This window comes from Pavona decussata, unplaced genomic scaffold, assembly GCF_977016875.1.
Source record: "Pavona decussata unplaced genomic scaffold, jaPavDecu1.1 SCAFFOLD_105, whole genome shotgun sequence".
Lineage (NCBI taxonomy): Eukaryota > Metazoa > Cnidaria > Anthozoa > Scleractinia > Agariciidae > Pavona > Pavona decussata.
The window spans coordinates 1,058,660-1,072,055 of NW_028145519.1; the positions used below are offsets into that span (position 1 = coordinate 1,058,660).

The following is a 13,396-nucleotide window of genomic DNA, read 5'->3' on the forward strand; positions in this document are numbered from 1 at the left end:
GACGTACTATCTCCCCTCTGTCTCATTGTCATAGCCTTTATATTTGAGAGAAAAGAAAAACAGAAGAAAAAACGACCCCCCCCCCCCCCCCCTCTCCACTCCCCAGCCCAGTGGTGGGTGTTTGGGATATATTTATCAATAACTAAACTTTGGGATAAACGTTTGGATGCAGGGGTCCACATAAAATAAACTGTTCCTAATAAGTTCCGTTGCCAGGTCTCTTGTAGTAGAAATACACGTGCCAGACGTCACTTTAAGTGTAAATAGACCAAACTGATTGCAGGACGGACACTACTGCAAAGGGCTTATCTAAATGGGCCAATATTTGAACTAGTGCAACTAGTCTCCTTCAGCGCCAGAGTTACAATGAGAAAAACTAACGGGCCTTAAAAGTTTAAATTTGAACGTAAACATAAAAGGTTAACTGGGGTACATGACGTAGCGCATATAACAGTACATGAGATTCAAATATAACAGATGCAAAAAGTTTAAATTTGAACGTAAACAAAAATGGTGAACGGTAGACTAGAGTACATATAACTATAAATATGGCCTATATAACGCTCCATATGATACATGTAAGCAAGCTGAAAAATAAAAAAAATAATTAACGTTCATTTCAAGTTTTACAACAACCCAGCAACAACGGATTCCCGACGAAAAGAGAGAGAGAGGCTTACCTCATAGAAAGAGATAAAACTTTGTCACCAGATGGCATTTACCGACGAAATGAACGTTACAGCGGTTACCAATAACACGCGACCTACGGCATTCAGCAGGCCCGTAACGGGGAGAGGGGCAGGGGGGCTTGAGCCCCCCAGAATTTTTGGAAGTTAAAAAGCAATGTGTATAATTAAAACAAATTAATGTTGAATATATTCTGACGCTGCAAGTGCCTTTTTACAACCTTTAATAGTCTGTTTACTACCTGTCAGTTTCCTTCGCTAACAGGCACTCTTATTTTGTGAATTGGAAATAAGAATCAAAATGGATTGAAAACAACCAATCTGAAGCCGTGAAAGCTGTCGAAATAAACTACTTGTTTGCTAAGACATCCGCTCATTTTAAGCAATACAAATGTCCTTAGGTTATAACAATTTAGTGTTCCCGCGTTGTCACACAAAAAAACCACACAAATATGTCCTCAAGACCAGAGAAAAAAAATTCTCCTGCAGTCGGATTCTTACCGCCCGATTCCAAATTTAAAAGAAAATTTTGTCATCGTTTGTCTACGTCCTCCTTCAAAAGTGAAATTTGGAAACTTCACGTAGTAGTCCACGTTAAAGAAAAGACAAAAACATGTACCTAAGAGTGTGGTCCGGGTGCAAAGTTATTGTTTTACTTACTAAATCTACCGGGTTTTTTTTTATGTTCTCGTTGCATCTTAAACTCCCAAATCAGTCTGCTTTTGAGTGGCGTGGAGGGGGGGGGGGGGGGGGGTGGGGGGTAGTTTTTTTTCGCCATTTTGCTAAGCCCCCTCAGTTGTTTTAGCTTTGCTATGGGCCTGAATTCAAAAGAGTCGGCTAAAGTTGCGTTTTCGTGGACGTCAATTAAAGAAAAGCCGTTGAAATTATTTTGAATTCTGACAAGATCCCAAGGTAACCCGGCAAGAAACTAAGAATTTTACCTCGCTAAGAGAAGGTAAACTTTATTTAAATTGATTCTTGAGCCAGCCGGATCAAGCGCAAAAAAAAAGGTACTTTCGAATTAAAAACTTCAATTTTCACTGCACGTGATAATTACTCACTAAATGTACGCATTGTTGATTTAGTATCAGGTGTAGCGATTTCAAATGTTTCATAAAAAAAATACGGCTTCGTCTAAAGAATGCCCATTTTTTTAGATGATCTGGCTTGGAATTCAACTTTCATAAAGTTTACCATCCGTCAGCGGTTAAAACTGCCAATTTCTTGGTTCTGTTGCCTTGAAATGGTCTCAGAATTCAAAATAATTTCAACGGCTTTTCTTTAGACCGTTATATAGGCAATATTCTACCATTCACCAGTTTTTGTTTACATTCAAATTTAATCTTTTTGCAGCCGTTATTTTTGAACCTATATGTATCTTATATATTGTTTTAGCATACCTCAGTGACCGACTATCGCGTATCGCGCAATCTGATTGGCTACACAGGTGCCGTCTATCGATCGATAGACGGCAGTTTGTCAGAGCGCGCGCGGTTTAGCATGCATCATTGCACAAATATATTAAAACTTATGAAATAAAAAGATTTTTTTGCTTGATAGATCGATCACTGAGGTATGCTAAAACAATTAGACGGCTCGCTCTCGGTTTCTATCGCCTATGATAGTTGGCTCGGGGCTTCGCCCCTCGCCAACTATCAGCCGATAGAAACCTCGAGCTCGCCGTCTAATTGTTAAACAATACGCTTCGTCATGTACACTAGTTAACCGTTAACCGTTAACCGTTTATGTTTACGTTCAAATTTAAACTTTTGTAATATTTCATAAATGCGTGATCATGATATCAAAAGGCTATTGTTATTGGCAACTACACTGGAACGAATGATATGCAACTATTATCATAACTTGATTGATTTAAACTTCCTCTAGTATTAAAGCTAAATATTATTGAATTCATCAGCAACAGTGTAGTGACTTCGCTCGCATCAGTGGAATGTCAGTTTGTGTTTAAGAGTTGGCTGTGTTGACAGAAGGTGAGTGCTTCAACTGAAAAGGTTCGCTAACTTTATCCTCAGTAGTAATAAATTACAGGAATAAACTTAAGGACTTGCTCTAACGAATGCACGCTCTGTTAAAAAAAAATTTGAAACATTTTACTATAACGTACTTCTACGGTTATCATGCGTTTGCTTTTTTAAGTGACTGTTGTCGTCTTAGCTTCTTTTCTGTTTTGCGAAGTCGACTTGAGGTGCGGATCAAAAATTCTCGAAGTCTTGAAACTATGATCTAAAGAGTCAAATGTTTTGACGCCTCGTACACTAATTATGTCGCAACATGTCAAACTTACCAAGTAGTCGACATAGTTTGTTCTCACCTTCAACAAACGATTTGGAAACAAGGATGTTTTTATAATTCATGCACGCGAGTTTGACGACGTAAACAAATCTTACACGATTGGAAGGAACCATTTTAGTCATTATAGCATATTATGCTAGACACATAACGCATAACTGAAGACTTGTTAATAATGTTAATAAGCCAGAATTTTAACGGCAGAACTATCTTGGACAGCTCAAGTGTACCCACACTCATCAAGTGAACACGCCTGCACATTAGCTTCATTCTATTTCTTACGTGGCCTGAGATAACTAATCCTATCGATTAAAAATGTGGCGCGAACGAGGCTATCGCTTCGACTCTTGATTTATACATCAAACAAGGGACAGAACTCTTTATACATTTGCCAGATGGTGTTGAAATGGCCATGGACGATATTTGTAGACGCAGAATAGTTAATGTTTGAAAAGCGTATCTCCTTCAAACTAATTCCCACAGTTTTGCAAGGAGCCAGTAACAACGGATTCCGACGGAAGGGAGAGAGGCGTACCGCATAGAACGAAAAACTTTGCTACCAGATGACATTAACCGACGAAATGAACGTTGATTATTTTTGTATTTTTCAACTTCTCTACATGTATCCTATGGACCGTTATAAAGGCCATATTTATTGTTATATGTACTCTAGTCTACCGTTCACCATTTTTTGTTTACGTTCAAATTTAATCTTTTTGTAGCCGTTATTTTTGAACCTATATGTATCTTATGTACTGTTATATACCCTCCGTCATAATTATTAACCGTGTATGTTTACGTTTAAATTTAAACTTTACAGTGCAACGAACTCAAACGGGGCAACCCAACATTGATCAGCCAATCACAGGTCACGTTTACAACAAAGGAGTCTGACTTTGGTAGTTTATAAACCAATTGAAAACGAGAACATTTCTTTAAATTCAAAGTGTCGGTTTTTCTGTGGCTCCGATTGAGTCCGTTGAGCTTTGAGAGCCGTTAGTTTTTCTTATTGGAACTCAGGCCCTGAAGAAAACGAGTTGTGCTCGTTGAAATATTTGGCCCACGTAAATCAGCCCTTTGCCGTTGTGCCAGCCTTACAATCAGTTCAGTAGCTCTTTTTCAAAAGTAGGCAGCAATGATTAGCATTGAATAAAAATGTAAACTGAATTCAATGAAACAGTCATTAAGTATTCAAGGACGCAGGAAAAAGTAAGAGAACTTCACGGGCCTTGCGTACAGGAAGCAGGCAACAGGATCGTGACCTCTGTAGACATTTTATTGAAATGTTACTCTGAAATTTCTTAAATTATTTTGAAGACTTTTAATTCAGCACGGTGAAACTAATCTGAGAGCCCGTTTCGCATTTTGTTTGATCTGATTTGGATCTTTCATAAAGGCCGGTGATCGTGATGAATATGTGGCTATTGTTAATAGCAACTACACTGAGACGAATGATATGCAACTATTATCATAACTTGATTGATTGAGAATTGGCTGTGTTGACTCTAGATGAGTGCTTCGCCTGAGATGGTTGGCTAACTTTATCCTCAGTAGTAATAAAATACAGGAATAAACCAAAGGACTTGCTGTAACGAATGCACGCTCTGTGAAAAACAAAGATCTTGAATAATTTTAGAAGGACTTTTACGGTTATCACGCATTTGCTTTTTCAGCGACTGTTGTCGTCTTAGCTTTTGGCTTTTCTTTTTTGCGAAGTCGACTTGAGATGTAGATAAAAAATTCTCCAAGTCCTGAAACTAGGATCTAAAGAGTCGAACGTTTTGACGCCTCCTACGTACACTAATTAAGTCGCAAAATGTCGAACTTACCAACAAGTAGTCGACATAGTTTGTTCTCAGTTTCAACATACGACTGCGAAACAAGGATGTTTTTATAATTCGTACACGCGAGTTTTACGAAGTAGACAAATGTTACGCAATTGAAAGGAGTCATATTGGTTATAAGTGCAAATTAAGCTGGACACGTAAGCATAACTGAGGACTTGTTAATAACGTTAATAAGGCAGAATTTTAGCGGTGGGACTATCCCGAACAGCTCGAGAAGGGTTTTGTGACAAACTGCAGGTTTCTCAGTATACTGAGGAAATTGCTAATTTATTGCGCGTCTTATATTTGTGTTTCAACCGAATAAACACGTGGCACTATACGAAACAAATAACCACATTTCTTTCTGTGCTCGAAGAAAAAAACTTTTTTTGTAATAGGCTAGGAATTTCCATTACCAGAGGAAGAAATGTGAAAAAAATGCTGCACGATGAACTGTTTGGGTTTTAACCAGAGTCTTATGGAAATCGTGGATTTCTGAGTTGAAAGCGTTTTCCATCATTGAGTAGATGGTTACCTTACGCCTTATCTCAGTTTAAAATTTCTGGCTACTGAGCACCTACAGAGATTCCTCTAACTGCAAGACGAAGATAACTTTGGTAATTGTCGAATTGTTCCCACACTCACTAGGTAAATACGCAATAGGGAGCTTTAAGTGAAGGCGTTCGAAAGTCACTGACGGCAACCGGAAGTCTAATGTTTCTTTCTTTCTTTTTTCGGTGTGGTTTTGCTCCTAACCACAGACAGGAAAAGTTCTTGTTGATGACTGTAGTTAGACATTACAAACGTGATGGCGTTACAACACTCCAAAAAGGGAAAATATTAATTTCCGGTTGCCTTCCGTGGCTCAGAAACGTCTGTACTTAAGTTCCCTATTAGCTTCGTTCTACTTACCGCGTCAGTTAACTATCTCTGCCTTCAAAATGCGACACAAAGGAGGCTTATGGTTCGACAAAATTAAACAAAATTAAATTCGTAGTAAATAGTGATGTCCAGGAGACAAAGTTCAACGTTATTATGAAGGATTTTCCTTGGCTTCAATTTTGTGGAGATTTCATGATCATTTTCTTGGGGCGCTACCATCAACGTGAGTCTTGGCTTTATTAGTAACGTGTTGTGACAATTCATTGTGCTCAATTGAACTGATTTTACAATGAAAGCAATTTTAGACGGAGGAGAAGTTAAAAAGAAGTTAAAAATGAAATTCGGCATTTTAAAACCAGTTCCACTTGATAAAAAGAAAAGAAAAAAAAAATAAACAAAATACGCATCTCTCAAATGGCCCCTTCTGCAGTTTCAATGTCAATGTCCGCGTTCTTGATGCCATGTTGAATTCTTTGTAATGTCCTAGAACCTCTAAGACAGACGAGTGCAGATCTAAACAGTGCGAATGAAATTCGGCTTCTGATCCATGACATGGTTTTGGCATATTGCTCCCCTTTCTTGATAGCAATCAGCTCCGCTAATCGACTATGGTATCTCAAGCATTCATTGCCCATTCCGCCGGTTGTAGTGAAGACCAAAGGTGTAAATGTTCCATGCTCAATGTCAAGAACTCTCCTTGAGTACAGGCGCTTTTTTTTCATTCTGGTGCGTACGATCTGTTGCGGCTCCAGGTCCTTATACGATTCAGCACTGGGGTGGCAAACCCTTACATCAAAGAATGCCGATCGTCGTTGCTCCCAGATCCCACGTGCATGGATATCCAATTTCTCATCTTGTGCTTTGTTGGATCCTCTACTTAACTGTTCTCCAGAGATGTCTAGGAGAACTGGCTCAGTCTCAACGTCACTGCAAACTGTACTCAGGAGTTCAGCCTCCAGATCTCTGAGCTCATTGTGACGCTAAATGACGAAACCTCCTAGTTTACAGATCATGGAGTGGTCAACTGTAAAAACTGCCCCACAGGCACATGTGGAAGGGATGTCATCTATTGGCCAGTCATAGCGTAGTTTAACAGCGTCTCGGAACTGCCTTTTATTGAAGTTAAAACCCAGATCTTAAAGAGGGAGGACTGTAAGCCACGCCGATGATCCTTTTTCCGCCGCCAGATTCAGTGCTCGCCTAATCTTACATGGTGCCATCTCCTTAATACGCTCTGTTATGTCTACGAGTTCCTTTGATCTTTCCCATGTTACTACCTGTTGTGCTGATTTTACGAGGGAATCTTCTGGTAGCTCATGTGACTGACATACGATTTGTTCAACGAGGGGTGTTGTTACTTTGACTGAGGAAGCGTACTCGCGGCTTGCTTCAATGCATGGGTTTCCAAATCAAGACCACCTAGGCTGACTGGCAGCGCTAGAATGGTCCTATCTAGCTGATTACACTTGCGCTCAGTAATCGCAGGAATGAGCACCTGAGATATTGCAATCTCTAGTGGCTCTAATAATAATAATAATAATAATAATAATAATAATAATAATAATAATAATAATATTCCACACAAATTGTAATAATAATAATAATAATAATAATAATAATAATAATAATAATGTCTCCGAAACAGATATTCCAACTACACGAAAATGAGAAGAAGAGGCAATACAGTAGGCGGGTTTTGGAAGTGGAGCAAGGGTCATTAACACCACCAGTTTTTACAAGCACAGGTGGAATGGCCGATGAATGCAAGAGATTCCATAGCCGCCTTGCGGAGCTACTTGCGTTAAAGAAAGGAAATGACTACGCTACAACCATTTCTTGGATAAGGGCGAAGGTATCCTTTGCCATTCTACGATCAGCCTTGTCTCAGAGGAACCAGGAGAAAGAGAAGAGTAGCCAATATGTCTGACATTAATATTACATCGGAAAGTGCGCAAGCCAGAATTTAAGTAGTGACTTTTTTTGTCAGTCTGAACTATGTTTTAGTGTATGATTGGAAAGACTGTGACTGGGCATTTATTTACAATATTTCTATTATGAGGGTATATATATTTTTATTACATCAGTGGAAATTGTTCTTTTATCTTCTGAACCAAACCCTTATGAATTATTTTTTATATATGAAATGTTGATATTTTACAATTTTATGACAGCAAACTGTAAAATCACTCAGGTTTTAATAGAATTAAAATTGTATCCATTAGATTATTTCATAAGTTATTTCATTAATTAATTAATAATAATAATAATAATAATAATAATAATAATAATAATAATAATAGATATTATATATATATATAGGTGTTTGTCATCGTGGTTTAAAATGATAGATGAGTTAATCGTTTGTCTCACGATTGAGTCACAAAGATGTGGATCGCGACGTTTCGACCGCTATACTGCTGGTGTTCATCAGGCGATGGTGTCGACTGATTGTGTGACAGTATAAGTAGCACCTTGGTTTGTGTTTATTGGTGCGTTTCGATCCTCTCTTAAGCTGTTGTTGATTGGAGGATTTCGATCCACGTCGTTCAGACTAGAAATTGTTCCCTCGGCCGTCCGCCTTGGTACCGATCGGCTGCTGTGTTGTTTGATCGTTTGAAAAGCATATCTCATTCAAACTAATTCCCAAGAAATAGCTGGATTTTTCAAACAAACTTTAATTCGTAGTAAACACGTACAGTACTATGAAGTATTTCCTTTCGGCAGTCAATTTTGTGGAGGCTTAACGTTTTCGTTATATATCAGTTATATATAACAGCGTGTTTTCCATTGTATTGCAGTTTCAGATCATGGATATGAAGATTCAAGTGTTTATCTTGGTAATCATTCTTGTGATTAATGCTGATGCTCTGGATGATGGAAAGGCCCTGGAGGACCTGGCGTCGAAATTACGTAAGAGGCGAACATAGTTAGAGGTTATTAGAAGGGACTTATTATAATTAAAAATTTTGTAGATTCTACAAGTTACTGTTTGAAGCGAACTATCAAAATAAAGGTATACTAATATAAAATACTTTGGGTAGTCAGTAAAATTTAGTAGCAGTCAAATCAAACTCAGATACAGCATACATTTAAATTTAATTTCAAAGATGATTGCATTCAATTAAATCATTCATTTCAGACATGATCCTTTTCTCTCAGGCCCATAGTAATGAAACACAAAATAGCGAACATTTTAGAAAAAAAAATTGTTCTGGCTATGCATAGAGTAATAACGGAGGACTTAATAGTTCTGTCTCCATAGTCATCAACTGAACGCCTCGCTTCGTCAGTGTCTTGATCCATTATGCTCAGAACTCCTCCACAGGGTGGACCTGCAACAACTGGAACAGATGCTGCACTTTGGCCGTTTAAACTGTTTCGCAACACAATCGCTCTCCTTTACAGGAGCGTTTTCCATTTCCTCCGATTTTCCTGCAGGACAACCGAACAGTTAGAAGGCATGTGACGGAGCTCGTATACTGCTTGAATCGAGAACTTCGAAATCAGCATCTTCTATTTGACAGCTTTTTATTTTGACCACCATTTCTGCAGGTATACTGTTGCGTTCGCTTTTACTTCCGCCACAAGCAGTTTCCAACTCACATAGCGTACCTTATATGAACAAAACCATTCTCACTTGATCATAGATTACACTGGTCGTCACACTTTGCATTGACGTTCATTCTGTTGAACCGTTACGCATTTCTGGATCATTTCACTCATTCAGTTTTCATTAATGTACCCGGAATTGGTCACCACAATGCCCCTCCAAAAAAGAGTGGCGGCAATTGGTGTGTAATGTCATATTTAAAAGCCAGCCTGAATTGAATGATAGTTGAGTGCAATCAGCAGCCAAAGTAAATATCCAAAGTTTAGAGACAAAGAAAGGGAAATAGGGTACCATGATGGACACCAAGCAAATATGGGTGAATATAGGAGCATCCCCTTTCCTCTCCTTCCCACAGACAAAGCGATAAATCAGTCAAGATTTCTCTCAAACAACTGAGTTGAGTACAAACCGGAGCCAAAAGACAAATATCAAGAGTCTACAGCTGAAATACCATGAAAGTGGAGGAGGTCCAGGATGGCTACCAAACAAATTCAAGGGAAAATTTAACAAATAGATTCATTTTACCGTGCGTCTGTACTCTGATAACGCACAGATGACGTCAAACGTGGTGGGAACAAAGAAGTACGCTACGAGCCGCAGGCGAGTAGCCTGACTTATGTTCTTACTATATTTTAACCTCCTCTGTGCGCTATTAGAGTACAGACCCACGGAAACAATGGAATCTAATTGTTTTCTACAATAACCATGACATTTGAACACATTCCAAGAGGGAGCGTCACGTTGACTGAGCTGGGTCAAAGACTTTCCTGTAAACTTTTAGACTACTATACACGCGCAACTGTGATCCTCGAAATTAGAATATAATCCCAAAGAATTTCACTGACCATACTTTCAGAACTAACCTTTATTCCAGAAAGAATTTCTGGCCCCAAAATATTACAGCATGTAGGTCACTCACTCGCCGTTACTGGATTTCTAGCGGCGAGAAATTTGGCGAAATGTCTCCTTCCTTTTCAAAATATAAAAAAGTTCTACCTTTTTTAACCTTGTTGAGGTCGTTTGCCATGGTCTTTCTCCAATTTTTCGTCGGACAGTTTTGCTCTCCTGTAGAATGTTGCCTATGTTTGTCCCCTACTCGCCAAAACAGTTTTGCAAAACTTCATTGGCCAGTCACTCTGACTGGACTGTAGACTCTGACCACGTGCGCTGGTCACATCACTCGATGACGTCATTCGTGCGTCATTCCTGCTGCTTCCATTCGGGTAAATTTATGTACTTTTGTAATACCTATTCCGGAATAAACTACGCCTTACTTTAAAATAGAAAGCTTGCAAGCATGTTACCTGGAGTAACCGATGTACCATGAACGGACAAATTTCTAATCACAAACTCCGCTACACCAATCCGTCAAAACGGTAGTTTTGCACTGTTCGTTGTATAAAGGGCCCTAGCACCCTTCCCCAACTTTCCCCCGTAAAAGGTCAATCAATCAGCTAAGATCACTCTAAAATTATATCAACAGGTGGGTTCTGCGAGGACGAGCCGCCTTGTAAATGTATAGATCATGATGCAAAAACATGTCCACCAAACTCAACAAGATATGAGATGCCTTGCAACGAGAGCTACCAAATATGTTGCTGCTGAGGTAAAAATTATGAGCAATCGTAATATCTATTCCGGAATAAAGTGTGTCATCTTTTCAAATGGAAAGCTCGCAAGCATGTTACCTGGAATAACCGATGTACTATATGAATGGACAATTTTCTATTAAGCACAACAAAATTTGTGATAATTTCCCGAGGGAATTTGAATGCCGTCGATCGTTTTCGGTACAACTGCGAGGATTCTAGAAGATGTCCAAGAATATCCAGGAAATAACCAAATATCTGACGGGAACGTCTGACTAGAAGTGCTCCTATCCATGAATAGCCCATATGCTATCAAACAGTCCTTTTTCGCTAAGATTGAAATCCTAAACGGGATACCTCTCTGACTTCTTGAGGGAAAAGCGTCCTTTAATATGGTACCGCCATGCTAACCAATGGTCCTAATGACCCAAGGAAGATCTTCTAAATTGGGTTTTTTGATCTGTGTGTTAATACTTTCTCAACCTTGTTAAATATCCAGGAAAAAAGAAACGACCATTATGTATTGAGACAGACTAGGCACCAGGCTCCGATCTCAACCGTTCAACAACATCGCGGAGGCACGAATAAGAATGATGGCTGGTGAGACGATGAACAACTGAGGCGGGATTTGGTGGAATACATCAGGCCTGAAGAGGGAAGAAATATTGCATTTTGTTTGGACAAAATATCCAATGAATCCTTGGACTCTTTATACTCTTTACCCTTGTCCCAGACGCTTCCAAATTTCCAGTTCTATTTGACAGTCGATGTACTTTATATCGAAATAATGCAAACAAGGACAAAGAATACGGAGACTCTACTCCAAGGAAACATTGGATATTTTGTCCAAACAAAAAATAATATTTCGGGTTCTGTTTCAAGTAATCCACCAAATCTTGCATCAGTTGCTCATCGTCTCGCCAGCCATCCTTTCTTATTCGCCACCATATTGTTGAAGTGTTGAGATTGCAACCTGGTGTCTATCCTGGGTCGACAATTTTTTTTGTGCTACTATCAGTAAACACAATCTATTTTCTAGTATAAACACAAATTTTACACATGTCCATGAAAAGTAATTCTCTTCTTCTTTTCAGACTGATTAAAGTGGACGGTTGTGCAGCGTTTTGCTACTCTGCCATATAAAGCAAAAACCACAAAGTAGTGCTGGTGTAATTGATAGGTTAGAACTTGCCGAGCGAAAGATTCTGTGAAGAAGCCTCACGCTGGTCAACAAGTATTCCTTGAAAATTGTGGGTTGTGCAACCTAAACAAAGCCAAATAAAGGGTTATCGTAAAACTGCTCATTGGTGGTTGATGTTGTTATTCTTTGCAAATGTGCATGTTCTTAAAATTTGAATCAAATTGAGAAAAATAAAAAAATCGTGGCCACTTTCTAAAGTTGAATCTACCTTCTATTTCAGTTTGCAATGAGGTATTGACGCGTTTCAGGAATTTGGGATATATTTTCGGAATACGGCCGAGTTTCAGAAATATTTAAGAAAACTGATTTAGAGATTTTGGAAACAACTTACAAATACTTATTACGAAATCAGGGCTAAAATAGGTAAGCTTTGGTAAAGGTACTTTCAATGCTTTCCATAACACAAAGGAAAAAACAATTTGCGAGGGAAATCTAATGGAAATCTTATCTGATATTTTCCAAAAAACCAATAATATAAATCGTGAGTATTTCCTTTAATTTGGAAAAATTACATCGTTAGTGTTTTGAATTAAGAGTGGCCATGAACAAAGACCAATGCTTCTCTCCGCCAAAAAACGACTGCGAACCCGAGCCGCAGAGCCATTTCCGTTACGCAGCGGCTTTTTTTCTGGTTGGCCAATCAGATTGCATGATATGTAGAATGAAACTCGAGTGGTCCACGTGACGGACAAACGCCACACAGCTAGCATACAAAATGGCATATCGAAAACTAAACCTAACGGCTCAGAATGATCAGTACATTCGGTATGTTGAGTATTTCCCTTCATGATCAAGATAAACATCATAAAGCAGAGCTAAGCTATGAATGCTTTATTACCAATTTTTTTTCAAGAGTCGTGGAGCCGGCCCGTCAACATTTTTTATCGTCGGATGCACACTAAGCCACAAAATAATGGAGATACATGTCTGCTCTAAGAACACTAAACCTGTTTTTCAGCTACGAAGCAAGAGAGCTGAAAACTGAGCTGCAAGAAGCCATAGCCCTCGAAAGCGAGAGGCAACAATGATCAGCTTTGTGGATCTATTTGACTCTCGTATCCTTGATAAGCAAACATCCTACAATCTCACTGCAGATAAATAGGACGAGTAACGAAATGCATGGATGTCTTTAGCGCTGGACCAGGCTTAGAATATTACATCACATTTCCTTTCGTTGCGTATATGCCACTCATTGACATTCCAATCCTTGTCGTATGCAGGATGTTTGTCCCGTGAACCTAGTTTACTAGTTTAATGGCCTTAGCTCTCACGAGTCTCCCGTAGCTCAGTGG

At 39.0% G+C, this 13,396-nt stretch overlaps 1 long non-coding RNA gene across 3 annotated transcripts in view; it reads left to right on the plus strand.

Annotated features, from left to right (window-relative positions):
- Positions 1 to 12,203, plus strand: part of LOC146471281 (uncharacterized) — a 42,702-nt gene extending 30,499 nt beyond the window's left edge. Inside the window, exons 2-5 of one of the 3 annotated variants that reach the window (XR_014866824.1) lie at positions 2,605 to 2,677; positions 8,503 to 8,614; positions 10,798 to 10,920; positions 11,998 to 12,203. This is a non-coding gene — a long non-coding RNA (uncharacterized LOC146471281). The remainder of the gene's footprint in view (positions 1 to 2,604; positions 2,678 to 8,502; positions 8,615 to 10,797; positions 10,921 to 11,997) is intronic. The other 2 variants (XR_014866825.1, XR_014866823.1) reach the window with 2 other exon arrangements.
- The last annotated feature ends 1,193 nt before the right edge of the window (positions 12,204 to 13,396 follow it).